The sequence below is a fragment of the Thunnus albacares genome, chromosome 3, assembly GCF_914725855.1.
Source record: "Thunnus albacares chromosome 3, fThuAlb1.1, whole genome shotgun sequence".
Lineage (NCBI taxonomy): Eukaryota > Metazoa > Chordata > Actinopteri > Scombriformes > Scombridae > Thunnus > Thunnus albacares.
In genome coordinates, this window is record NC_058108.1 from 14,019,343 (window position 1) to 14,046,284 (window position 26,942).

Sequence of the window (26,942 nt, forward strand, 5' to 3'; positions counted from 1 at the left end):
TGCCTAACTGATTAAAGCTGCCATATACAGCAGTGAGAGGTAATATAGACAAAGACATCATCACACTTTATTGCTTTGCATAAACTGCTAACAGGCTGAATGAATATTGTCCTTATCCAATCTGATAACTTTATTTACTGAACTATTAGCAAACAACATAAAAGTAAAAGTTAGCAGCACCTTTAATCTGATTGTTGTTTTCTGTGAAGCGTTAGCCCATATCCAGTAAGAAGCTAATTATAGCTGGTGACATTGAAATAATGCCCATGCTAGCCATTTTAAGTGCTAGCTCGAACAACAGCCAATGTTTTTGCTTGGTTTTCCTTTTAGTACAGTGGTATTTTGCCCTAACAATCAGTATTCGTTTGTTTATCCATCCATTGAGGTAATTTTCAGTTGACACGGAAATGGTTAGCATTAGCACTTGATAGAAGTAGTTAACTTTGTTTGTTTGTCGTGTTAATTAAAGAGATATCCCAATTTAAGTCAACTTACAGTTTAGTAGTATATGAACATTATTTTGCAATGAACTGAACAAGAAACTTAAGATTTTCCACAAGTTTCAGATACCAGGAAATACAAAAGTATCATCTAATAATTCATAATTGCATTTCATAAAAAGTTCTTTAAGCGACACCCAGCCCCCACCCTATACCCAATTATCTCACCATCTCACATATTCTGTTTTCATAGGGCCAAAAATAGCAACTATGAGATAAGATTAAAGGGGAACCCTGCATAATTCACAGGACTTAACTCAGCACTCATTGTGCACATAATGACAGTAATTGCAGCATGATTTGAGAGAAAAGATTAATATGTGAAACTCAGTTTGTAATAATTAACAGTAAAGTTCTGCAGATTGAAAATTGTAGATAGTAAGAGGTGTTTTCTTAGTGTGCTCTCCATCACTGGAGTGTTCACATGTTCCCATTAGGAGGTTTCTATCATCAAACTGAAGGCTGCAGTTTGTCTTTAACCTGTAATGTGTCTGTTTTACAAAGTACTTTAATCTGTGAGCTTGTATTTTACTCACTAATGATGTATTATATACATTTTTAAAGGATCTTATATTTTAAACAATTAACTGAAGAAAAACTCTGACGAGAGTTTCTGTTTGATTAATCACCTGATCAACTTTGTTCATAAAGAAAAATAATATTGAGATGAATTTGGCATTGCAAGTTGCACAAGACAAACTGCATCATTTGCTTATACACTTATTGGCCACATTATTAGGTACGCCCATGCATCTGATGCAATCTAATACAACAGCTCTGCCATAAATTCTACTTTTACGCAGCTCATTTTTTGTTGACATTGTCAGAGAGGTGATAATTCTACTTCTTGCTGATTATTAAGTCATAGTGGCTGGTGGTGGTGTATTGGGCTGCATTACATTTAAAGGTGTTTCTAGTATTGTGTCCAACCCATTTACACATGAGTGGAGGTAAATATAACACCACCACCCACTAAAAACATTGAGTAGAATTGTCACCATTCTGATGTCAACATAAACTGAAAATGCTTTGTAAAAGTAAAATACACAGGAGAGCTGATGTAAGGGATTGCATTAGATTGTACAGGTGTACCTAATAAAGTGGCCAGTGAGTATACATACAGTACCAGTCAAAGGTTTGCACACAACTTCCCATTCACTTCAAAGAGAAAGTGTGTCCAAACTTTTGACTGGTGCTGTACTGTACCTGCATTTAGTCCAAATTATATTTTAAAATTTACTTTACCAAGTTATATTTTCATATTCTATTTCAAACTCCTAATTTCTTTTAAATGTGTCTTTAAGCCAGTTAAAGCATTTAAACATGCCCAGCCTCTAATCAAATTGTGGGACGCTTTACAGTCTGCATCAGGATGCCATAGTGTCCATTTTGCTTATTAAGGCTCATTCTTCAAGTAATATCCTAATAACTGAAACAGAGGCGCACAGATGCATAATCAACCATGGGTTGAGTCTACAGGAGGCTGGTAAGAGGGTTCAGCCTATTTAAACATTGACATTTCAAAATGAGAACAGACTCTAGATAATAGTGTTTTATACTTAGCACATCAGTGTGCAGTGGGCATGTGGAAAGAGCTATTTATTTGGTGTTTGTGTTTAAAGTTGTGATGCAAAAATATCATTTTTAGAAGAATTTATGTAGTTTTGAATGAAGTGTTTGCTTTTTCAAGAGATGTAAGATATTTTGTTTTTTGTGTGTATGTTTTTGGTTTTTGTGTGTTAAGTTTTGTCGAACAAGGCCCTAGTTTCAGAAATTGGGTTTTAGCAATAGTAAAAAACTGTAATTTTACATTATTCAACATCAGCCCTTAATCACAAAGTCATGTTATGTCATATTGTTACTGCTCCAGAATTTGGCTGTAGTTGATGTCGTCTCAGCTTGCATTGGGTTGTAGTTAGCTGCAGCGTTGTGTCACCGGCGAGGTGTAGGCCAGTCTTGCTCCAGACTGAACGGAAGTCTTTGCTGTTGGCTTGTACAGTTGAGGCAGCAGTCTTTGCGAATGCAGCGGCTTAGTCTTGTTTCAGACTGCGCTGTGAAAAGAGTTTTCCTGATGGCTTAGCTCCCAGGCAGCATGAGCAAAGCAGCAACCAAGCAGATGATAGTCGGCTGTTTAACAATCAGTTTGGCAAGCGAGCAGGCCGGGATCTTGTTCGAGTGACACTGTCTTCATCAGAGTGAGGTGCCAGTTTGAGTTGAGGCTTCTGCTGACAAATAAAACTTGGTCTGGCTATGCTGACTTCTAATTCACTTGGTTGCATAACTTTAAAAGTAAAATACTAATTACAAATGAAACAGAAACAAACTGACTTGATTCAATAAAATATTAAAATATGTGCATACTTGGTTGAAAAAAAAAAGAAAAGAGATGTCTTAAGAGAAAATAGAAGAAGTGTCTTAATTAACTGATGAGTTACTGGAGACCAGCTCAAAGGGAAATCCCTCTAGGTTTGTTTTTATCAGCTTGGACGAGACAGGCAGAGTTTGGAAGCTTTTGCGCTGAAACTCTGATGAATATTTATTTTCTTTGTTTGGGACCTTGAAGATATGGCTGATAGTGATTCCTATCTTCTGATTTGAGATGGGAAATGACTTTCCTACACTGGAGAATTAACTGTTGAGTTTTAAACGCGAAATCCACACTTTAGAGTCACTGTGTCTGAATACTTCATGTCAAATTGTAGATAATAATGTATTGTAAAACTATTTAGAAAAACAGTTTAGCATTATACATTCATTTCATAATAAGTCAATACTTTCACATGACATTTCTGGTTAATTTGGCTGTCAAGGAAATAATGTTTAAACCTATAGTGAATAAAACAAACTTAAAGCAACCATTCAGTGACTGAAAGCATAACATTTGTAGTGACTAGATAATCCTTCAGAAACAATTTCAAATATTAATTCAACATAACTCTTACTGCGTAATATAAAAACATTCAATATAACTTCTTGTCTAATGGGTCAAAATATAATTCAGCTCAGTAGAGCCAAAGTCAACATTTAGGTGATTTTAAAATACAATTGCATAGTGACCATATAAACATTCATGAACTCTAGTCATAACATTTGAAATTCAATATGAAGTTCTAACCTTATCAGTAGAGGGCAGTATTGTCACATGTTATATCATGTAATAAAATCAAATTTTAATATCTCATGGTTAAATTAGCTAGCTAATGTGTAGTAGATAGGTTAGCTTAGCTTCACATTGCAAACCAGTTAGTGAATTAACTCGCACACCAAGTCAGTTTTTTTTGTCCGAAATTGTTGCATGTTAAAAAATATATACAACGTCATGTTGTGTCAATCACGTTTACACACCGACTCTGAAAGTTTTGTCCGTCATTAAAGTTTTTGGAGCAGGTTCGATTTTCTGCGTTCTTTTGCATCCGTCAAAAGCCTTTACAGAGTTGTCTGACTACTCAGAGCCACCGTACACGCAAATGACACAGCCTCAAAGCACTGATACTATCAGCTCTAGCAGAAAAGTTATACGCAGACTGATCACAGGACAACTATTGACCATGATCTTGTCTGTATGTTGCAGCATTTTGAGTCTGTGCCCTGAATATCTGCGGATCCAGTCAAAAGGCTTATCACCTGTGATCAGGTGTGTGTGTGTGTGTGTGTGTGTGTGTGTGTGTGTGTGTGCGCGTGCTGCCAGCTGCTGTTAAGGATCAATTGGATCGCGGAAATTGGTGATCTTCTTTTTACTGTGTGGTTCTTTCTTTTTCTTTCAAGAAGTGAGAGGACCACAAAATCATCCTCACTGCTGGCGATTTTTGTCGGATGACAGATTAAAAAAATGAAAATGAAAAAAACAGACTTGGTGTGCAAAGACGTTAAGTCTCATTTTAGTTTTTTGACATCTAATTTTCTTGTTGTGGAGTCCAATGCAGTTCAACTGTGCTAGTATTTTGTCAGTCTATGCACAAAAATCACTTTCTTGCCATATCATTTGTTTTCCATTTTTGGCCTTAGGTGCACTCCATCTACCACTTCTGACACCAACACTGACTGTAAGTTCAATATATCCTCGGTTTACAAGCCCCTTTTTTGTTTCCTGATCTCTCTCTCTCTCTCTCTCTCTCTCTCTCTCTCTCTCTCTCTCTCTCTCTCTCTCTCTCTCTCTGTGTGCATTTAAATTTATTCTTTTTCTTGCAGCAGTGCCATCAACTTCCACACAAACACAATATGCCATCCATGATGAGGAAGAGCATACAGCACAAGATGAACAGGATGAGAATGACACCCTGCCCATCATATCACTCCTGCAGAGGGTAAGCCTACTCAAACCTGTTCATAATATTAGATGTCCTTGCCCAGTGGCCAGCTGAGACAAGTGAACACTGTTAACTCTCCTCCAAACTGGCATAGATACACCACCACCATGCCATGTTGGGGAAAAATGGTACTACTCAAATTCAAATGGAACTTTATTGGGATGTCACATTCATCAACATTTTCCATTTACCAAAGTGTTTACAATACAATATAACCCCCCCCCCCCCCCCCCCCCCCCCCACAATTATGCAAAAATACACTCACACGGTCTAACGAAGCAGATAAACAAGTTCATGCATTCAAACACAGTCATACCTCTCTCTCTCTCTCTCTCTCTCTCCCTCTCTCTCTCTCTCTCTCTCTCTCTCTCTCTCTCTCTCTCTCAAATCAATTCAATTCAAATAGCTTTACTGGCATGACCATAACAAAATATAGTATTGCCAAAGCACTGTATGAATAATGAATGTTGACAGTAACCGAATCTATGCATATACATTTGAGTATATATAGTTTGAACAGTGTATGAAACTCCAGCAACAGAATTAACATCTTTTCCTTATGAGGAAACTAAGGTACTTTTTTTTTTTTTTAAAACATGAACAAACAAAAGCAACAAAAATCAAACCCCATCCCTAAACGCCAAAATGTGAAAAAAAAAAATCACATAAGTAAATTATTGGTTATTGTGCATGTGCAAGATATAGCCAATAATATATACATATAATAATAATAATCTCTCTCTCTCTCTCTTGCTGTGTGTGTGTTTGTGCGTGTATATTTAACTTAACTGGAAGAGGATTACCTACAGTGGATAAAGAAAGTCTACACACCCTTATGAAATTACAGGTTTTTGAAAGGTAAAGACAGAATTAACAATAATGTAAATGTCATACTTTTTACATCTTTAATGTGATCTTCCAATAAACAAAAATAAAAACAAATAGTTAATTATTAGGAACATTAAAAAAAAAGGGTTAAAAAACAACATGATGGGATTCTTTGCCTGGGGCCCCCCAGAGTCGCGGATCGCCACTGAACTGAAATAAAAAAAGCAATCATTCTCAACCCATGTGAAAACAAATTCATAAAAAATTAATAATGGAACAACTAATTACTGTGCCACTTCAGAGGACTTCATAGTATTTGCCAATAATTAATTAGTGAATTTTTAAGCGCTCCCGTGTGGGTTGATGTTTTTTGTAAACAAACACTTTTTCTAACGGTTGAAATAATCAAATTGCCTCAGGGGAATTTTGTATATTGAATCACTGCTTCTTTCTTATTGTTTACCACTGAATTAACTCAACTATCATTTCCACATCTAATATTCAGAGGCTTGTTGTACAGTACAAACTGGGAAAAATAAGTACAGTATACACATGCGCTCTCACAGTGAATCCTGGCATTAGATTTTAGAAAAAAAAGGAACAAGTTAAATACCATTGTACTATTTACACATTCTAAGAAAACATTTGTCAGCAGTGTAAAATGAAGTATATTCTGGCTGTGTCACAGAGTGCTTACTGACTCAAAATGAAGCAAAAAGTCTGTAGTAGTAACAGTTACTACTCTACATTGAAGCAAAGAAGCATTATCATACTTGTGATGTTCCTCTCGTACGCAAGGTATTTTAATTCCCATCATACCCCTGTGCCAGCTCCCATGCTGCTACCTCTTCTGCCCATCCTCCTGAGCCTATTTGGTGAAGATAGCTTATTACAAAGTGTGATTCTTCCTCTTCAGAGTAACTGCTGTTGCCTGTCAGCACAAAGGAATTGCCTGCCTGCTCCCAATCCGGAGATCAAGTAAGTGACGAGAAGAGATTGTCCTCACCTGTCCCAGAGATGGCAAGCCTGGACTGAGAGCCTACAGTCGAAAATGGGAACCTATAAATGACAACAGTCACAGCCCCACAACCAGAGATTATGTTGGGTTTTTCTTTTACAAAAGGCAAAATTAAAGTATCAGTTCCCTGCATTTCATCTTTTTTTACTTTTAAATTAATTTCATCCTATTATGTAAAATGCAGCCAACCACTGGTCTCTAGCTGTAGTCACTTCTTAGATCATATGTGGGCAGGGAAGCTGCAAACACAACATTTTCCTGTTAACACCATATAAAGTTTTTATAGCTAACGTATTAGCAACAGTTACTTATTTACACATCCAACAGAGGCAGAGCAACATAAACATTCATTTAGAGTAATGTTTCTTGCCATCTATCCATTATTCACTATCCTTTTAGCTCTGTTTTGGTCTCCACCCACTGCTGAGACAAATATCTGGCTCTTTAGCTGCTAAATGCTCCAGTATGTTTACCAGTTAGTTGCTAAATTTGTGTCTTTGCTGTTTGGTGCTGGATAGATAGTGTACAATGGGTTTATCAAAGCTTTTTTTTGCTGAAAACAGTTGGCTGCTGTGTCTGGAAAGGAGGTTGGTGAGTGCACTTAGACTGCAACAGAGAGCAAAGTTTTGCACCATAAAACCAAAAACAACTTGCTGAGAGACACTAAAATGCTCCATAAAGTTGAGGGGAGCTTCAGAGTTGGGGATAATTCTTGGTGTTTATCACTATGAGTGACCCCTTGCGCATTACACATAATCATTTGATCCATTATTACTAGAAAAATATAGACTAGTGCAGCATTAACCACCTTGCCTAATGGTTCCTTGTAGGCCACTTAATTAGGCTATAGTATTATTCATTTACTTTTGAAGCACCTTGCTATTGGACATTTTGGGGGTAACTTGGGAGATACTTGCGTCATCATCAAACAGGCAACTCTAATATTTTCTCTGTTTGTACACATGGAAAAGTTTGGTGGGCTGTACACCACAAAGCTTTTTTACAGACTTACTGCCTTGCTTGACACATAACATACCCTCAATTCCTCTCTCTTCAGTGGTGTCATTACTGCAACAATGCACAAGTAGAAAATAAAATCACAAATAAAGTTGAGACATGTTTTAATTTGCATGCTCCTAGTACATTTTCCAAGGTGTCCCTCTAGGGTCTCTGGCCAAAACATGCATCCATCATATTCCTACATCAGACCTTCAAGGCCTCTGGTATGAAGGTACCAGAGCTCTTTCTGAGCTTTGGGAACATCTCACTCTGTCTCCTTTGACCATATTAAGAGCACTGTGACAAATTAAATCACTTACGTGTCAACCCTTATGTACAAAGAAAAACAATTATTTGAACAAACCATGAAACACTGTGAATGAACTTATTTTAAGTCATAATGGATTCTTTGAATGTCTAAACAGTGTTTACGTACCCTGTCATCCTGTATTTGTATTTGCTCTTTACATGTGGCCTTGAGCCTAGTTTACCTGTTGTTTACCTTCTTTGTCCCTTGAGTACATGTACCAATTGTGACACCAAGATTAATCAATTCCAGGCGACTTGGGAAGAAAACCTTAATGTGAATCAGGTCAAGGATCTGCAGAGACAGCACACAATGTTTGAGACACAGCAAGCCGTGTGCTTCAGTGATGGTGATCTTTTTTGCACCTATAAAATTTTCATTTTTGCACATTTTTATTATCCAAGTTTCACATTTTCCAAACTGTTTTTTTCCTCTTTGACACAGCATGTATTATGTCCGTACTTTTCAGAATTATTGCTGTTGTTCTAGAAGCAGTTTAGATTCAGTTTAATGAATTCAGTAATGGAAGTTTTCTATATTTAGTTTCTATATTCTAAACGTATCTTCACAATTACTCTTATGTGCACCCTTTCAGGTATCCTTGATCGGGAAAAAATGTACTGGTAACCATGTTTAGCATGTTCACAAACATGTCATTGTTGGTCAGCCGTAGCAGACAAGCCTTGGAGTGGAACTCACACTTGATAATTTACAGGGGAAGTAAACTCACTGCCTGTTACTGTTTCTCATTTTGCTGTGTACCTGGAGGCTATTTTAGTGAGCCAAATAAACTAACCAGGCTGAAGACCTCCTATTCAGTTTGTAACCTCTCCATGACACCCACACACCTGCTCACACGCCGACACACACACACACACACACACACACACACACACACACACACCTCCTTCCCTGGACTGTTTTCCTCCACAGGGCTCATTCCATTCACTTTTGAGGGACAATCTCAAGCTGAAGGAAAATGGTTTCCTCATTGTCAGCAGCATCTTTCTGCACAGCTAATGGCTGTTATATTTCTTCAACAATCCCTTTTAGGTTTCTGATGTTCCCCGCAAATATGAATGCTCATGCCCCTGGGAGTTGTTCCATTTTACATCTCTCACTCTCTCCCTCCTGCTCTCTCTCTCTTGCTTTCTCGCTTATCTCCACAACAAAACAGAAACCCAGTAACACCTCAGCCATGTCACCGGTCTTTAAATAGGACTTAATTTGTTTGAGTTTTATGTGGTTGTTAGGCCCACCTGGATGCTGCTAGCATTACCAGGTGTATCATTTTTCAATTTTCCACTTTCAATGGGGGCTACAATTGTCCTGGTTCCATTTCCATAGGTTGATTTTTACAAATGTATCATTGTTCTTGCTCCACATTAAGTATAGCTGTTGGTACTTGTGGCTCTGTGCCTGCTGTTTTCAGTATCAAAGCTTTCTTAAGCCAGAAAGAGTGCTCAGAGTGAACCAAAAGCATGGCACAGATGTCTGAACCCCTGCAGAAAGTGCAAACGCTTGTTCTCTGTTCGGTTCCATCTGGACACGGAGCAGTGTGAGCAGGCGGCAGAAAACAAGCCGAGCTAAAGTGGAGAGTCAGTGGAGTGTCTTGTCGTCCGGGTTCAAATAGGAGTAACGAGAGAGCATCTTTGAAGTGTAGAGAGCGCAGAACATAGAGAAGACCACTGCATTCAGAGCCTGTCTCTAAATGGGTCATACAGTTTTCCTTTGTTAACAGATGCTGTTTGTTTTATTCTTTGTCTCGCTCTTCCTCGGAAAACAAACGTTGGCAACTGCTGTGCCCTCTCTCATACTGTGCTGTTTAGAGTAACTTCATGTTAATTACAATGTTACAAACATGCTTTTTTCGTCTCTGCAGGCTGTTGAGAGTACAGATTCCTTTCCAAAACTTCATTTCTATTTACCCATTAGTGTTTGTTCAATTCCTGCTGGAGGTGGATCTGATCCAGCCTGAAGACTGTAAACAGAATCAGCATCAGTTTGCAGACAACATGCACATCCTTTATTCTGCTGTCTTTCAAACATCCTGGCTCTGGCTCTCCAGTGTGTTTTATTTTTTCATTTTGACATACTTTATTCATTGCACAGATATATAATTCCCTCTGGTGAAGGCACAGGGTCAGCAGGTTCAACTGACACTGGAGCAGGAAGAAAAACAGGAAATTATCTTTAAAATAACACATAATTTGAGTTGCTATTTACCTTCTAACTGACACAATGATGAAACTGACATAGGAAAAACTTGGACTGGCCCACTAACACCACCACCCATAAGGCCCATGTCACATTTAAGAATTACATACAGTAGTAAACAGATATTTTCAATACTTCAATACTGTGCGCACCTCTCTCTTTCCCGCTGAGCCTCAGCCTCGCCTGCAACACTCCCTCACTCACTCGCTCCCCCGGCTTTCACTTTCACATATAATATTACGATAAAGTCATCAATGCAGTGTAGAGGAAGATGTGTGTCCTGATAACTGACATCCCTAATTAATTAAGAGAAATAAAAAATTGTGCAGAATATTCTGTATATCCCACTAACTCCCACCATCTATACATTCACTGATGTGTAGATGACATCAACGAATGTGAATGTTGTAAAGATGCAGAAGACACAATAAAACCTTTATTTAGAAATTAAACAAACCATACAATTAAGTTGGCAGCCAGAAATATTTTAAATCATGAGAACAAGAACCTGAAATTACAACAGACTGTGAGTGCACTAATTTTGTCGGGTAAACTCCATATCCATAAGTCCAAATGTTCTGTATCTCTCTCATCTATTGAATTATTCAATATTGAATTTGGAAATTACATTGAGTCTGTTAAACTTATCAATTATAAGAAATGTGGTTTTTTTTCATATTTATGTTTTATTTATCTGCTTATTTTTATTATTAACACTATTACTATGTGCATCATTATTATAAGTTTTAATTGATCTCAACATGTAATTAAACTATTGTACATTTTGGATTCTATACCAGTGTACATTTCATTTTCATATACTATAATGATAATTGTTATGTCAACCATGTTCTGTATGACATATGTTTCTTATAAAGCTTAGGGGGAAAAAGTGCTGGTAAATGGTGCAATTGCTACACACTTTAAGTGTGCAGCTGGCAAGGGACTCAGGTATGGCTGAGTGCTGAGCTTTTTCCAGTGAATATACCTTGTCTTCCCGCTGGCTTATAGGATTGTATTTTCACTCCTATTTTAGGTGCAACATGCCCCAGTGATGATAGTGTTCGGTTGCGCTTAGAGAGAAATGAATGGCGTTCAGTGAGGTGGGACCCTACACATGCCTCTATCTGTGTGTATGTCTGTAGTAGAGGACAGACTGACACTGTGTTGCTGTTATTAGCTACTTGTTTGACATTTTTGCCTTTTTAATTTACCTTTATTATTCTGCCATCATTGTCCATTGTTTTATATATCAGGTACATAGTGAGACATTGTGTGACAAGACAGCTATGTTCTTACAGCAATTCAGAAATTCTATCACTATCACTATTATTCAAACTCTATTTCAGGGGGAAATAGGAAACACACATGTGAGATGGGTATAGAGTATACAATCTGTTACAGACTATACACTGTCAGTTTTGAGGCATGTCAGATTGTGTGATCAATTATGCGTCATCCATCTGTGCTACTCTTATGTTTTGAAAATGCAGCATCAACCAAGCCTTGTCCAAGGCACTGACATTTCTCTGCTCACCATACTTTTCTGTCTTCAAGTCCAAAAAGTTCAAAAGTTTTTCTTTTTTAAAAGTTTGCGGTCACTTAAAATTCTGTGTCAGCCAGAAAAAAACTATATAATTTGATGCAGTTTTCCAATTGGTGGTTTGTAGAAGAGGTAACAGCAGTCACATTGAGAGATTTTAGTCCTAAATTTCTAACAGAATCCTGTTGGAATTTTGATGCATTGTTGATGCCTTTATTCACAAAAGCTCTGAGTCAGCCCTCAGGGGACAGGACTGTAAGTGTAATCTTGGAGCAGCAGTTTGGACTGATGACAAAAGATTCCACCACATTTCCCTCATGATTGTCCAAAATGCGTTGGGCCTCAATATGACAGACCTTTAGTAACAGCTATTTAGTTGCTTTGTCCAACAGTTTCCTGCAACTAAACAACAGTGATATTATGTGGCCCTCTCAATCCTATCTATTTGATCCATAACCTTGGTAGTCTGTCAGTCAATGTACAATCTGCAGCTCAAAACCTGGGAGTGTTATTGAACTCAGACCTCATTTTGGAAGCTCCAGTTAAGAGAGAAGTCTTTCTATTAAAAAAATATATCAAAATTAAGTTGTTTTATCCTCTTCTGGCCTGAATAAAAGTATCCATGCTTTTATCTTATCCAGTTTGGACTCCTTTAATCCCAAAATTGGTCCAGAATACAGTACCCACATCAGATCACTCGTCTTAGCCTCCATTTACTGGCTCCCAGGTAATTTTAGAATCAATTTTAAAATTTTACATTACATTACATTACATTCAAGGCACAACTAGATTGGGCCCCGCCCTATATTAGTGACTCTCTGACTGATTATGAGCTGGACTGCAACCTGAGGTCCTCTGGCAGGGGTCACCTGACTGTTCCTTGATCCAGACTAACAACCTGAGGAGCCTTGGCTGTCAAGGCTTTTGCTTTAGAATGCCTTGTTGAGGGAACTCTGCTCTCTATTAGCCACTGTCTTTTTAGATGATGATTTTGTTAACTTATTGTCTGTACGTGATCTTGTACTTCATTCATTCCTTTATGTCTGGCCATGCTCTTCTCTTCATTTATGGACAATGAAACCCTTTGTAATTGTTTTTTTTAAAAAATACTTCACAAATAAAGTTTATACTATTATGTTACAGTATTTTATGGCTACTGAGTCATGAATTTCAGGCAAGTACACCATAGAGAGTAATTAGGAAATCAAGTTTTAAGAAATCTGACAAACACACTACAAGCTTGTCTGAACTTGGGTATAGGGGACATAAACTCATATTTCAATATTTTGAGTTTTAGTCCATAGGGGCTCAAATAGTTCTTTGTCAAACCCATAATCCCACATGCCTGTCTTAAGAACGTAAATTCCATAAATGCATCCCAGGTCAGGCACGTGCAGGGAGGGGGGGTTGCTGAGGGTGCCTGAGCACCATTTGCCCCTTGATGTCCAAAGTGCCCTTTTGTCTAGGCATATTTATGTTTAGCTTTACACAGACTATCCATCACTTTACAGCAGTTAGCTCAGACTGGCTTCCTACCACAGTTTCTGTTGTAGCTTCTAGGAGCGTCCATTTTGTTTTCCATTTGAGGATTGTATCCTTGTATGAGACACAGAGACAGCTGTTACTGTTAACAAGGAGCAACCAACAAATCACCACCTACTCCTGCTACGCTGGTTTTAAAGCAAACAAGCCCTCTGTGCTGAAGCTAGCAGACAGACTGGAGCTGCTTCCATGAGAGATGAATAAATCAGAGTTCAGAGGATGAACTGTGACATTAACTAACATCAAATAATAATCTTTTTGGCAAAAGACCACAAAGTAGGTAGTCAGCAAAAACTCCAGTGGAGCTCAAGTTTTTTAAATTGACATTAGTGTTGTTTTAACCATCCAGTTTATCTGCTGTTGCTGCTTTACATTACAGTAATGTTAATGTAGCTTGATAATCTGCACAGCTTGACTGCTGATGCATTCTCACTGTGTGTTGTTTGTCCACAATTGCTGTAATTAACGCCATGCAAGTTAAAATTCTGCTTCATGCTCACTCAGACTATTAAAAGGAAGCTTTTTACATTTTGAGAGAGGGAGTGAAGGAATCAGCAGAGAGGAGATAGAAGTGAGGAAGAAGGATGTAATGGTGCTGAAAGAAAAACAAGGAGAAAGTAAAGAAGACACAACTGATTCAAGATTAAGAGAAAGAAGTTTAAGGAGGAAAGAAACACATAAAAGCAGCCCAGGTACCAGATGATGGAGAGAGATGAACTTATTTGAAGCATTAAAACTGGAAGGAACTTCCACTATCTAGATGAATTACTGTTCTGGTAAATATTTTAAAGGCACAATCTGTTATCCAAATGTAAACTGAAGGGCATCCTCACTACTAAATGTCAAAGCACAAGATTGAAACCTGCTATATAAGGATTTACAGATCTTTTAATAAAGGTACTAACACTACATAACAACTCTGTTCACATGATGTTTTCTTAAGCTGTTAAAAGGTTGATCTCAGTACCTTAATGAAATAGGTGAGACGCCAGCAAAAAAAAACAAACCCAAAATGTCTGTGTAAATATTTAAATACTTGGGAGACTTTTTTTTCCCCATTTCTGACAAAAAGCATGTTTGGAAACATCTGCAAATGACACATCCCAGCTCAGTGGACATTTCTTATTGTTCTAAACCTTGAAGATGTGCTGACTAGAGGTACAAGTAGCAGAAAAGTATTGTATATATCAGAAAAAAAATCAGTGGGAAATAATCACAATTCATTTTGTTCTCATTTTGGTTGGGAAAATGCATATTAAAGAATCCTACAAAGTTGAATCTTTTTTCAATGACATCTCCATTTTAGAACAACTAAAAGTCCAACATCCAATAAGATATTTCAGCCAAAACATGTTCTGACATACAGCAAATGGTGTCCAAGGATTTATACATATTTTTCCACTGTGTTGCTTGGAGCTGTTAAATATAGATCTCTGAATGTTTTCTTACTTTTGCAGAAACAAAGATCTAAATTCAAATAAATTATGAAATGGCAGCCATGTGCTGCTTGCACCTAACTTGTGCAGGTTTCTTTTAAGATAAGACTTTATAGCTGCATGGTTTTGTCTAACTGTCTCTTGCACTACTTTTGAACTCTGCCTCTTCATTATTTTTAGCTGTATTTTTTTGTCTTTAAAGATTCTCCCCTTTCCATCCCAGCAGTTGTATGCCGAATAGTTTTTTTTTTTTTTTTTATTTCTTTGTAATTATGGGATTTGAAGAGCTACATGTTATGCTCTGGATCAGAGATTGTCACCATATCAAAAGCATATTCTTTGTTTAGAAACAATATGTATATGCTAAATGTCTTTAAAGGATCAGCCTTTTCACCACTCAGGAGTTTATAAACTGAGTCCTTCAGACAAAAATACGTGAAGCCTTGGGTTAATCCTGCCATTTATTTACACTTACAATAACAAAACCTCAATCCTCACAGTTTATGATCTATACTGTGGCCATTTTGGTTCTCAGCTCTCAGTGTGCCTTGTCCAGCCTGCAGAGAATGTTGCTTTTGGCTGTGTGATGTTTAATAGGTGCCAACAGAACACACACACACACACACACACACAAGAGCAAATCAATGTCTTCCCCACCCCCCAGGTATAGAGGGGGGGTGGGGGGGGGGGGGGGATTTCATTGGGTAGGGGACAATAATATAGTATGATGTGGTTTATTGTAAGATTCCATGTTACATTCTGTTTGAATATGGGTTGCTATAAACCGGTTATGCTGAAAATTATGTTGGTGTATAGTGTTTTAAAATATTGTTCCATGTGCCCCTTTTTATTGTAACTTTGAGCACCTGCCCCTCTCAGGTCTCTGCCCCAGGGTCATACTGTGTCTTATGTTGTCTTATGTGTCTTTGAGATAGGCAGGTACATTAACTTGAGCTCTGCGCAGAAAATCCTCACCCTCACTAATCACAAAGACTTCTCATTCTTCTGATCCTGTAGCATTTACAGTATTTCTGTAGTACCCTTTAGCCCATAGCCTACATCAATTTGACAGTTCCCCCAGCCTGTTCTGCAGAAGTCAGTATTATGATAGACAGAAAATCCCAGGACGACTACTTTTTCTTTTTTGTTTTTAATATCATCAAAGTTGTATCTGTGGCCGACTCTGCTTTCTCTGTTCATCTCTCACTTCCATCTCCCCATTCCTCTCTCTCTCTCTCTCCCTACCTCTCTTTCCAACTAGTATCAGACCTGTCTGCTATGATGACCATTAAGGCTGGGCCAGCGGTGCCGGTGGGCCTGCTGCTTCCCTGCTTGCGTCCCCATTGCACCACAGCGAGCTCACTGGCCTGGAGCCACTAACAAGCTGTGCATTCAGACAGTTGATGCTACAAATGGAGCTGTGCAGTGGACCAACTCTGGAGATGAACAACTGAAGCGCTGCTGAATCCTTTTTGGCAAGGGAGGGAGGAACCCTCCCTCTGTCTGCTGAAGCCCAAGCTGAGGCTGACTAGCATTTACGTACAATATAGGAAATGATTCTGTAGGTGTGTGCATGTGTCATTATATCATTTATTCTAATTTCACATGTAAACGACAATATAATAAATAACCTATTGCTAACTTAATTGCTCACAAACAGTTCAAGTTATGGTAAACTAAACAAAATCCTTACCACCATGACAGTGAGGCAGATCAGCATTGCTACCAGGAGTGCTACAGAAATAAGACATATGAACTGTTTTTTATGCTGTGCCATGCTTCAGTCTTGTTTGTGTTTCAATGAGCCAGCACATATCAGGAGCATAATTATTTTCTTAGCTGGAGTGTATGAATTAGTAAATAATGCTCTCAAATTAGCAATGATAGAGAGTAATAAGCACATTTAAAGTGTTCTATGTAAGTTAATTTTTTAGTTGTTTGAATTCCCAATTGAATTCTACATTACTTTATATTTTACGTTACTGTATACTTCAATTACATTTCAGAGAAATATTGTACTACTTGTAGAAGTATTGCTATTTTGGTAGCCGCATGTTGCTACTGAGTGTCCTGAATGAATTTATTCATATTATTAGGTTATAGTATTCTTATAGTGTTCTATAGTGTTCCCTCCCACTCTTATTTACATATAAAGGCCTCAGTTGTGAAGCTACATTGGACATTATATAAGCAATACATTGATCAGCTGTGACTGCAGCTTTGGCTGAGGTAGAAGCACATATACCTATGTGTAGCCAGAAAATTTGAATGAGCTGCTTGGCTTTAAAGGAACAGTTTGACATCTTGGGAAATACACTTATCTGTTTTCCTTCCAAGTATTAGATGAGAAGATTGATGCCACTCTCATGTTTGTACAGTAAATATATACCTGGAGCTAGCAGCCAGTAGCTTAGAAAAGATTGGAAGCTGGGGGAAACAGCTAGCCTGACTTTGTCCAAAGGTAACAAAACCTGCCTTCCAGTACCTCTAAAGCTTGATTATTAATGTTATTACTTATTACACGAATAACTCTTTCTTGGCTGGAACCAGTAACTTACTGGAGTCTCTCTTCTGGTTGCCTGGCAACTTGTCCTGCTCAAGAAATAGTCTGGTAAAAACCCACTCATAAAATGGTCTATTGTCATTTGTACACTTCAGTTTTGTACAGATGAAACAAAGAAAGTATAAGAGACTGGTAGGTGGATTTTGTTACCTTCAGACAGAGCCAAACTAGCTTCTTCCTCTTCTTTCCAGTAATTAAGCTAAGCGAGCCAGCTGCTGGCATGATATCATATTTACCATACACACGAGAGTTGTATCAATTTTCTCATCTAACTCTCAGTAAGAAACTGAAGTGTTTCTTTAAATGTCAAAATATGCCTTAAATCACCTATACTTCACATTCACATTTTGCCTGTCAAACACAACACTGAGTCATCTTTGACATCACATAAACATATTTCAAAATGTTGATAATATTGTTTAATATTAAGGTCTGTTAATATGTTCACAGTATAAATTATGTTCAGAGCATGAATTATTAACTAGTGCACATACATTCAGTAATTCAAGTATTTAAGTACAAATAACTGATTTTATTTATTATTTACATTTTTGTCTTATACACTTGCTCTATTGAATCTGTGTTATATGTTTTAGATATGTTTGTTTTTTGTTTGTATTATGTATTCAGTATGTTGTAGCAAGTATGTTATATGTTTGTATCCATCATCCAATAGATCTGAAATCCTGTTCATCCAATTATCCAATAACAATATAACACCTATTCTAGGATGACTATATATGTATTTTCTGTAAGTCTTTGTACATTTTAACTCTGATGAAGACGCAGTTGTATTGAAATATTGGCCTGTTTGCGCTACTAAAGGCTATAAATCTGACAGTGTGCCTCAGTCCTTTTTTCCTCTGAAATTTTCAGTCTTTGTTCTGAGAAGCACCTGATTCAGCTGCACATTGCTGGAAGATGTGCAGAAACCCCCTTTTCAGCAAGTATGTAATGCTTATGTTGTTTTATGACAGAATCAAACCAAACCAACACCATACTTTCCATCCCAGATTCACCATAAGCACAGCAGCTAACCTGAATCTGCCACTGTTAACTGTGCTTTAATAATGGTTGAGCTTGTCTATGTTACTAAACAGAGGAGAATCATTACAATTACATGCCTGGTATTAATGTGGCTGGTAATAATAGCATGGAAGAGGAGGGAGGATGGGAGGGAAGACAAGGGAGTTAATGGGGGGGAGAAATAGGATAAAAAGGGGGAAGGGAGGGGTGTATTGGGACAGAAGAAGGGAGGTGGTTAAAAAAAAGGGACAGTAAAGAGAGAAGGAAGATAAAGTGAGGAGAGTAGAAAGGAAAACAATTATCTGAGGAGTTGGCGCCAGCACCTGCATGCTCTCCTTCTCAACCTCTTTATTTCACTCTCCCACACTCTACTACCTCAGATTTTCTTTGACTTGGTTTTCCTACCTCTTATTGTCTAACTATATGTCCGCAAACATCACACACACACACACACACACACACACACACACACACATCATAGAGCCTGGCCAGCACATGGGGGAACAAACAGTGTGCTGCATTTATAGAATGGGCTCCCTGATGGCTCGGTCCTATCAGCCTCTATAATCGATGAAGGCGTCGGGGAGAGTGCAGCCACGGCTCTCAGGAGGAAATGAACAGACTTCAGGCACCTGCCAAGACGATAATAAAGAAATACAAATGACCTGTTAATTGCAAAGGCTTTGATGTCAGGGAAAAGATCAAGTTAAAGAATGCAATAAACCTTTTGAAAATGAAATCTTTTTTCAGTTCTTTACTAGATGGTGCTCCTCAGTGAGGAGGTGCAATATGCATCCAGGTTCACATGGGACCTGTGCAGACTGAGTCAGGTATTTCACAGGACAGGAGCTACTGTTGTCCATATTTTTTGTTGATTTAGTATTTCAGCATCAGAAAAAAAGGTAATGTGAAACTTTTTCATTGTGAGTATTGCAATGCCACCGAGAGACATGAGCATAGTGAGCGTTTTGATGGACATCACCCTGTTATGATTACGCCGTGAATCAGTGCATGTGGTGCGGGAAAGGGCAACACCAGGAGAGATCCAAGCATATTTTAATGTATTATAAATGTGCTGAACAGCCAATTGTGAGAAAAGAAGAGGTCTGAGGTCTGAAAAAGCTTGCCTCGCTGTGACAACATCCATGTGCTGTGATCGTTAGAAAACCAATAAACAGATTGGCTGTGATGCTGGGGAATAGGGACCATGCTCTGTAGATTTGTCTCACAGTCTCGCCGTAATGATTTTTCCCGGTGATAGAGGGTAACCTTGAGTCCTACAGGGCCTCGCTTCATAGAATGAAGAGGACATGTCTCAGGTAAAATGAGCCCTTTTCTACTCATGCCAGTTATTGTCAAGTGAGCGTCACTTTAATGGTATCTTCTAGGACACACGTTTTGCTCGGAGTAGTGAACTCTTCAAGCTACATATGAATATTGAGATTGATTTCATGCCCTTGGTTGTCAGTGAATAGGTGCATCATTGTGTGTGTGTATGTGTTTGTGTGTTTGGGCTTTAGACAGAGATTAAGAGAAAACACAATAATGGGCTCTTATCTCTTTGTTAATGGAGAATACTGGCTTTTCCTCAATGACACACATAACCTCAGCTATTTCTTGCTTCAACTTTAAACCATGGCATATAATTCAAAGACGGAAACGTAAACATGTGCGACGTTATCAGACCATTACATGACATTTAGATATTGCATGTTTGTTAACCATGAAGTTGCTGGAATCGACCCCTGGTTTACAGTTTTTCTCAATTGGTTTGGCTCATTTCTTGAAACAGTTTTAACATTCTCAAAGCTCCAGGTGGATTTGTCACAACACCATAGTTCACCTGCCAAATGTCATAACTCACCTAAAACATTTAACTCATGCTTCAAAATGAAGTTATTGTGTCAGTAAATAAGCCAATGTCACCAAAATGAAAGTTCTTTTCACATTGTGTAAACAGTTGTGGTCAAGATGTTTAGATGTGTATGGCAGTGGATCCTGGAAGTGTTCCTTTCTGTATATCCAAATTTCAGTCTTGTCTCACGTGAGTGCCACTGAATGCTTACTGTACTAGAATGTCATTTTTCTCTAGCAAACTGAATGCTACTATGTATCAAACTGAATACTACTCAAACACTGATTTCAACACTGAAGGTTTTACATTGCACTTTGTACAGCAAAAGGGCACTCACATTTCCATGTAGCTTATTTTTATTTACAGTAACTGTAAACATCTTATAAAACAGATGTGCTGTGGAAACCAAAAATACTATGTAGTATTTTGTATAGTAACACAGTGAAGCTATAGTGCTACATCAAAGACTCCATCCACCTCACTGGACGTCCTGTTGCTCCACAGATTTTCATTGACATCACACCTGATATTTTCCCTTGCGATGCAACGTGGCAAAAAATCTTTTTGCATGGTGCAACCATCCCCTTCAATCTTCTGCTGTGATGTCATTACAAGCAGAATCCATTGCAGCAAGCAGAGACAACTGATCCTGAGGCCGATGATCATATACTTTCCACCTCCATGCAGAAAAGAATTCCTCAATTGGATTCAGGAATGGAGAATATGGTGGAATGAATCCGTTGGTGGACAGCAAACCATTCCCTGATGACATTTGCATGGTGGAAGCTCACATTATCCCATGCAATTACAAAATTTGTCATGTCTTATCAAACCTCTCTCATTCTCAGTGATAAAATCTCTGTAGAGGGTGTCCAAAAACGTGAGGAGATGCTGGGTGTTGTATGGACCAATAGTGGAAATATGTGTACTTACACTATTCTCAGATATTGTAGCACACATTGTCATATTGCCCCTGCACTAGCCTGGCACATCCACTGTGGCTCAGTGGCTTATAATGTTTCAGCCACATTTTCTGCCTTTCACCAGATTGATACCGGCCTCTTCCACGAACACAAGGGTGTGAAGGATTTCACTTCCTTTCAGTTCCATAATTCTCAATAATCCAGTAAACAAAATATAAAATCATTTTTACTGTAGAATCATACAGTTACAGCAAAGTATACAGTAAATGTTCTGTGTTCTTCTCTGCAACTTCAATAAGTATATACATGCCATAATGAAGGAAAACCCATAACACTGTACAATAGCACACACCACTGCTTTACCTGTACATACTGGTACCACAGCTCCTTCACTCTGTCACAGTTTCTCTCAAATGGTACCTTGTTGAGTTGTTTCATGGTCATCTGATGACTCTTCAACACTCTGTCTATTGTAGATAGACTCTGTCTATTGAGATGCTGACAGAGTTGATATTTTGAAAGACACAACTGTCCTCTAAAATTGTATTCTAGATCTCTCTCAATCTAACAGCATTATTTGCTGTCACCATGCTGTAGATCTCTTGCTCTTGCTGAGGTGTAAAAACTGCTCTTCTGCCGCCAGCACAAGGTAGTCATCTAGTCCGACACATTGGAATTCAGAAATAGATCATATTACTGTATTTGTACTGTACTGTAATGTACTGTGCTGTACTGCGTGCCTCATGTATTTCTTACAGCATGCTTTTCAGACATGCATTGACTTTTGGTTAACTGGAATACTGTGACATGAATAATTACAGTATTGAGTGAGTACATACCTGTTTTCCCTGAAGACTGTTTGTATAATTGAAGACACTGTAGACAGGTTTACATTAGGCTGCACTCAGCGACTATTGTAAGGCCATGGTTAATTACATGGTCCACACTAAACCACCATGCATCCTCTTCCTCCTCCATGAGCAGGCAGTTGCCTTTATTCATTATTTACCTGGCCAGGTTCCTCCATGTTTAGAAATTGTAGTGATTCTGTTGCTCAAGCTCTATAAATATGTTTGACAATATCCATACTGATGAATAGCACCTGTCACCTAACTTGACAGGATGTGTGACTGGTTGATGTAAGAGTTGAGAAACTCCCCTTCGTTAGTGATGTTCAAGTTTCACCTGACAGGCAATTTAGCAATTTAGCAGATTTACAAAACTTCCATATCAATGCTAGTTATGGAATATATGGAGAGATTTTGACAATGGAATGGACTATTGTGCATGCGATGACTTACACATTGAAAGAACTCCTACATGTTTTGTAGAGCAAAACTATTCAACTTAGAAGCAACATAATCAGTTTTGTTCAGCAAGACATTTGCATTTGGTAATTGTGCACATTGTAGACAGTTGTACTTAATCATTTGCATAGATGTGCTAAAACAGGTTTTCACATGTTGTTTTGAAAATATTCATAATCAATTTTTTTATTTCATTTTATTATTAACTATAATTATTTTTTAAAAATGATCACAAAAAAAAGAAAATATTCATTATCATTTGAGAATTGGGCCCAAACAACTGAGAAAAACTGTAAATGTTTAAGATACTTTGGGGCATACAACTACAACTACAACTAATACTTCATTTGGAAATTACGTATTCTACAGATAATACTCCTTTCACTAACAAAGACCACGCCGTTTGAACGGTATAAAAAGTAGTTTTATTTGGATTGTCGAGAGGGTTCAGGATTGGATGAGAATAGTGTATGGTGGGCTGGATGGGGGTCGAGGAAAGGGATGAAGGGGGTCGATGGCATGGGGATGACCGGGGACCGAATGGAATCACAAAGAGGCTGGAGCGTCTAGGAACCTGGGAGTCGAGAGTCAGGGTGGGGGACATGTCTCGATGAGCTTTCTGCTTCGTCATCCCCCCCCAAAGTTAACCCCATTGGACTAAGTGAGAACGGGCTCTTTGAATGTCGCTGAGGTAGGTAAGGAATCTTGGGAAGACTAGCGGTCGAGAATTTTATTTATCTAATTTTAAACAGGTGGTCTGGGATTTCTTATTTGGAAGAGGTTGAAGCGGCTCCAGTGCGGAAGAATTGGCCATGGTATGGTTAGGAATGTGGACTGACTTTGTCGATGTGGGGAGACAGGTTGCCTGTGCAGAGAGTTTGGTAGTGGGCCAGGAAGTCTGAAGTGGGGGGCGAACATTTGGCATAAGATGTGGTTCGGACTTACAGATAACATGCCGAAGTGTGCGTGAAACAAGTGTGTCACTGAAAATGAGGGGTGAGGGATGAAGGGATGAAGAGTGAAAGTGCTTGCGGGCACAGTGTTAACGATGGCTGGAGCGAGGGGATCGGCGACGGGGGGTGCTGAAGACACAGAAAAAATATTTGGGTGTTGGGGAAGGGAGGGGGAACGGAGGGGAACAGGGATAAAACAGTAGGAAATTGAGTGGGTCCATCAGAGGGAGCACCGTGGCTCGGTGCAACTGTTGCTGTGGTAATGGCAGGACCAGAGGTGGCTGAGGGAAGAAACATAAAAGAAGGAGCTGCTGGAGCGGGTGGAACCGAAAGCGTAGAGGTAGCTGCAGCTGAAGGAAGGGAAGAGGAAAGGAGGAGGGGATGTATGTGCGGGGGTTGATTGTGCAGCCTGCGGACATGGGATGAGAGAAAAGACGAAAAACATGAGACAGATCAGACAGGGAGGGAGTAGGCACAGCGGAAGATACCATAGACTGTATAAAAATATGGACATGGTGTCATCACCCGTTGGTTTCTGAGGAGTGCTTTTGAAGCTCAAAGTGAGCCGCTCCGGCTGTTGCCACCTTGGCAGTGCATGACGCTGCCTAACTCTCAGCCAATCAAAAATGGGCAAAGAGGCGGGCCGAATGACTGAAACAAGCCACCTAACGGCTGGTGGACCTGTCACTCAAAGCAGCCATGTCCTTCATTATGCATAACTTTACGGCTTAATAAAATTTAATGGGTTAGGGTTAGGGTTAGTTATTGAGTTATAAAAAAATTCACCCCCCGTACAGTTGTTATGAAAGGGGAAATTAGCTATAGAGACCAAAACCGTTTCTTGTAGCAGGCTGTAAACATTTTTATTTCTGCTGTAAAGTTGGGCATTTTAACATGGAGGTCTATGGGGAATGACTCGCTCTTGGAGCCAGCCTCAAATGGCCATTCAAGGAACTGCAGATTTTGGCACTTCCGCATTGGTTTCATTTTACAGCCCCAGAGGTTGCCACTTGGAAGATAGGACCTGGCCCTGCGAGAGGCCTGAAATAGTTGGCTGCGTCGTGACGTCATCGACGTGAGGCGTAAGGGTGGCCCTGGGCAGGGAACCTGGAAGTGAGCGGCCATCTGGAGCGGTGGAGGTGGAAGCAGAGAGGAGCAGGAAGAACCTGGCTATATTGTTGGTTTGACGGAACGGGATTTGTATATGGAGTTCAGCCTGGCCGTCAGCCGGGGCTTAAGAAGTCTGGACTCTGTAATAGGCGGCGTTGTGACGTCATCGGTGTGCATCGGCCCGGCTACCGGCGAGAGAGTTGATGAAAGTAGAGTCTGCATAGAGTTGTAAAGTTTGTCTTTATCATCGAAGGGGTGGGACGACCGTCTCCTTGAGAGCTTGCCAGAGGTGAGCAAACATCTGGTTGAAGATGTTAATCGCTTGGAAAAGAGCTGCGCCTGAGTGGGCCATTGCATGGATGTGTGTGGAGCGTCTGGATCCCAGCTGACCAGAAGCGCGGCGTCTGGAGGAGAAGGGTTCCATGTGGATGTGGTGGTGGAGGAGATATCACGTTGGTACTGCTGGATCTTGGTCGTTGGCGGTATGTTGCCAAGGAACATGGATCATGGAGCATGGGAGGTAAGCATTTGCGATACAAGCGTGTTGTAGGTTGCATGAGAACTGAGACGAATGGGAGAGAAAGGGGTTAGGCACGCTTATATAGGTGTGCAAAGGTGATTAAATTAGTGAGAGAGAGGGGCATGGTCTTGTTCCTGAACCTCTGTTATAATAATAACCCATAAGAAATGTCCTAGAAAAAATGTTGTCATTTGGTGATGATTATGTAGACATCCAGACAGAATTTATTGAAAGAACTGCTAAAATCTTAATTGGAAAGACTGATGGAGATCTATTTAAACATCGTAAAGATAGATAGATAAAAAGCACCAATCAGAATTTAGTAATATAGGAATAAGAATATCAACCTAATGATACATCACACCCAGTTTCTAGGGAACTTGTTAATGTAGCTGATTAGAGAAACTGTCTCTGCTTTGAGTAGGAAGTTGTGGTCTGTGGGCTTTATGTACAAGTCAGTTTTCAAACCATGAGATCCCCCCAGAGATCAATACATCCATTAGGTTTATTTGCTTGCTGTGATAAGTAAATCTTTCATGCTTGCTTGTTATTGTTTTATAGAAAAATATATGCAGAGTAATTGCCGTGGTCAGTTGTGATCACTTTGGTTTTAAGGCTTCTGTGTTTTGAAACAGTCTCCCTTCATTGCAGTTGTGTTGACGCGTTAGTGTTTGGCCTCTTTGCTTTTCTACATCCAGAAATCTATCAGCTTCAAAATAGATCCAGGGCATAATATATAGTTTATCCATTTAAGAAAAGGAAGTTGGACTCTCATAACCCAGAGGGATTTTTTCAAAGAAAAGACTGCCTTTTTATCATAAGAGAGGCAATTATGTCTGTTTAAAAATTGATAGAAAATGGATCAGAGCTGTGGGTTTGGTTTGGTTTGGTTTGTGGGAGAGTTTGGTTCACACACAAAAGAAAACAACCTCTGCATGTTGATTACCTTTTCAGGTCATTCATGTATAGACTATAATGAGAAGGTGCATCTCTTTGTAGACTTTAAACTGATTGGTCCAGTAAAACATTCACTCGTTTACTTTTTTCTTTTTGTCTTTGACTTTTACCAGCACTCTTGCTGTGTCTTGTTTGTTTTGACTCTGTGCTCTTGGTAGCTAAGATAAGATTTTTTAGGTTTTTGGTAGTTTTTGGTAGTTTAATTATAGCAGAATTCTACTTGTGTTGTCAAAAAAATTGTTCAATCAAGAAAGACACATTTCATTTAAGATAGATTTTAGATTTATAGGGATAGGGCTGTACAAATTGCAGCCAATTGGAGATCCCCCCTGGGGAGTGATAGATATAGACCTCAACATTATTGGCAGTGGGGGGCGGTGTAGGTGTGAAGCAGCAAAAGGGAATAACTGCAGCAAGGGCAGAGAGATGGAGGATAAGTCAGTTTAAGTAGTCAAGATTATTGTTGCAGTACAGGAAAGCATGTGAACAAATTATTGTATAAATGACTGCTAAATGGAAAGTGGAATCCCAGAGTGATGACAAATAAGAATGATAATTTTCTTCCAGCTTGAACCTGTGCTGAAGGCTTATTTTTAATCAATACATATCAATATGGAAAATTTCAAATGGTGTTATTTTTTTCCAGTATTGATTCCCACTCCGCTGTAGTGGTAATGGTATTGAATATCATTACTTTTCAAACTTGAAAATATACAGTTGCACATTTTCCTTTATCTGCGCCTCAAACATCTTCCCTGTGTATAGCTGACAGTACAAGCAGAGTAAACATGGAGTACGGTGAAAGCATATGAGGCCTTTGACTTAAGCTTAAATGAGCCATATTATGCTTTTTTTGTGATTTTCTGTTATTTACAACTGCTATGATGTCGGATATATCTACAGACGGGTGACAAATTAAAGAAAAAACCAGTAAAGGCCTGAATGCTCGACCACCTGCAGTGAGGGGATCCGGTGGCTTTGGACTGATGTGTGAGACAACGCTCTCCACCACCATCATCAAAACACCATAT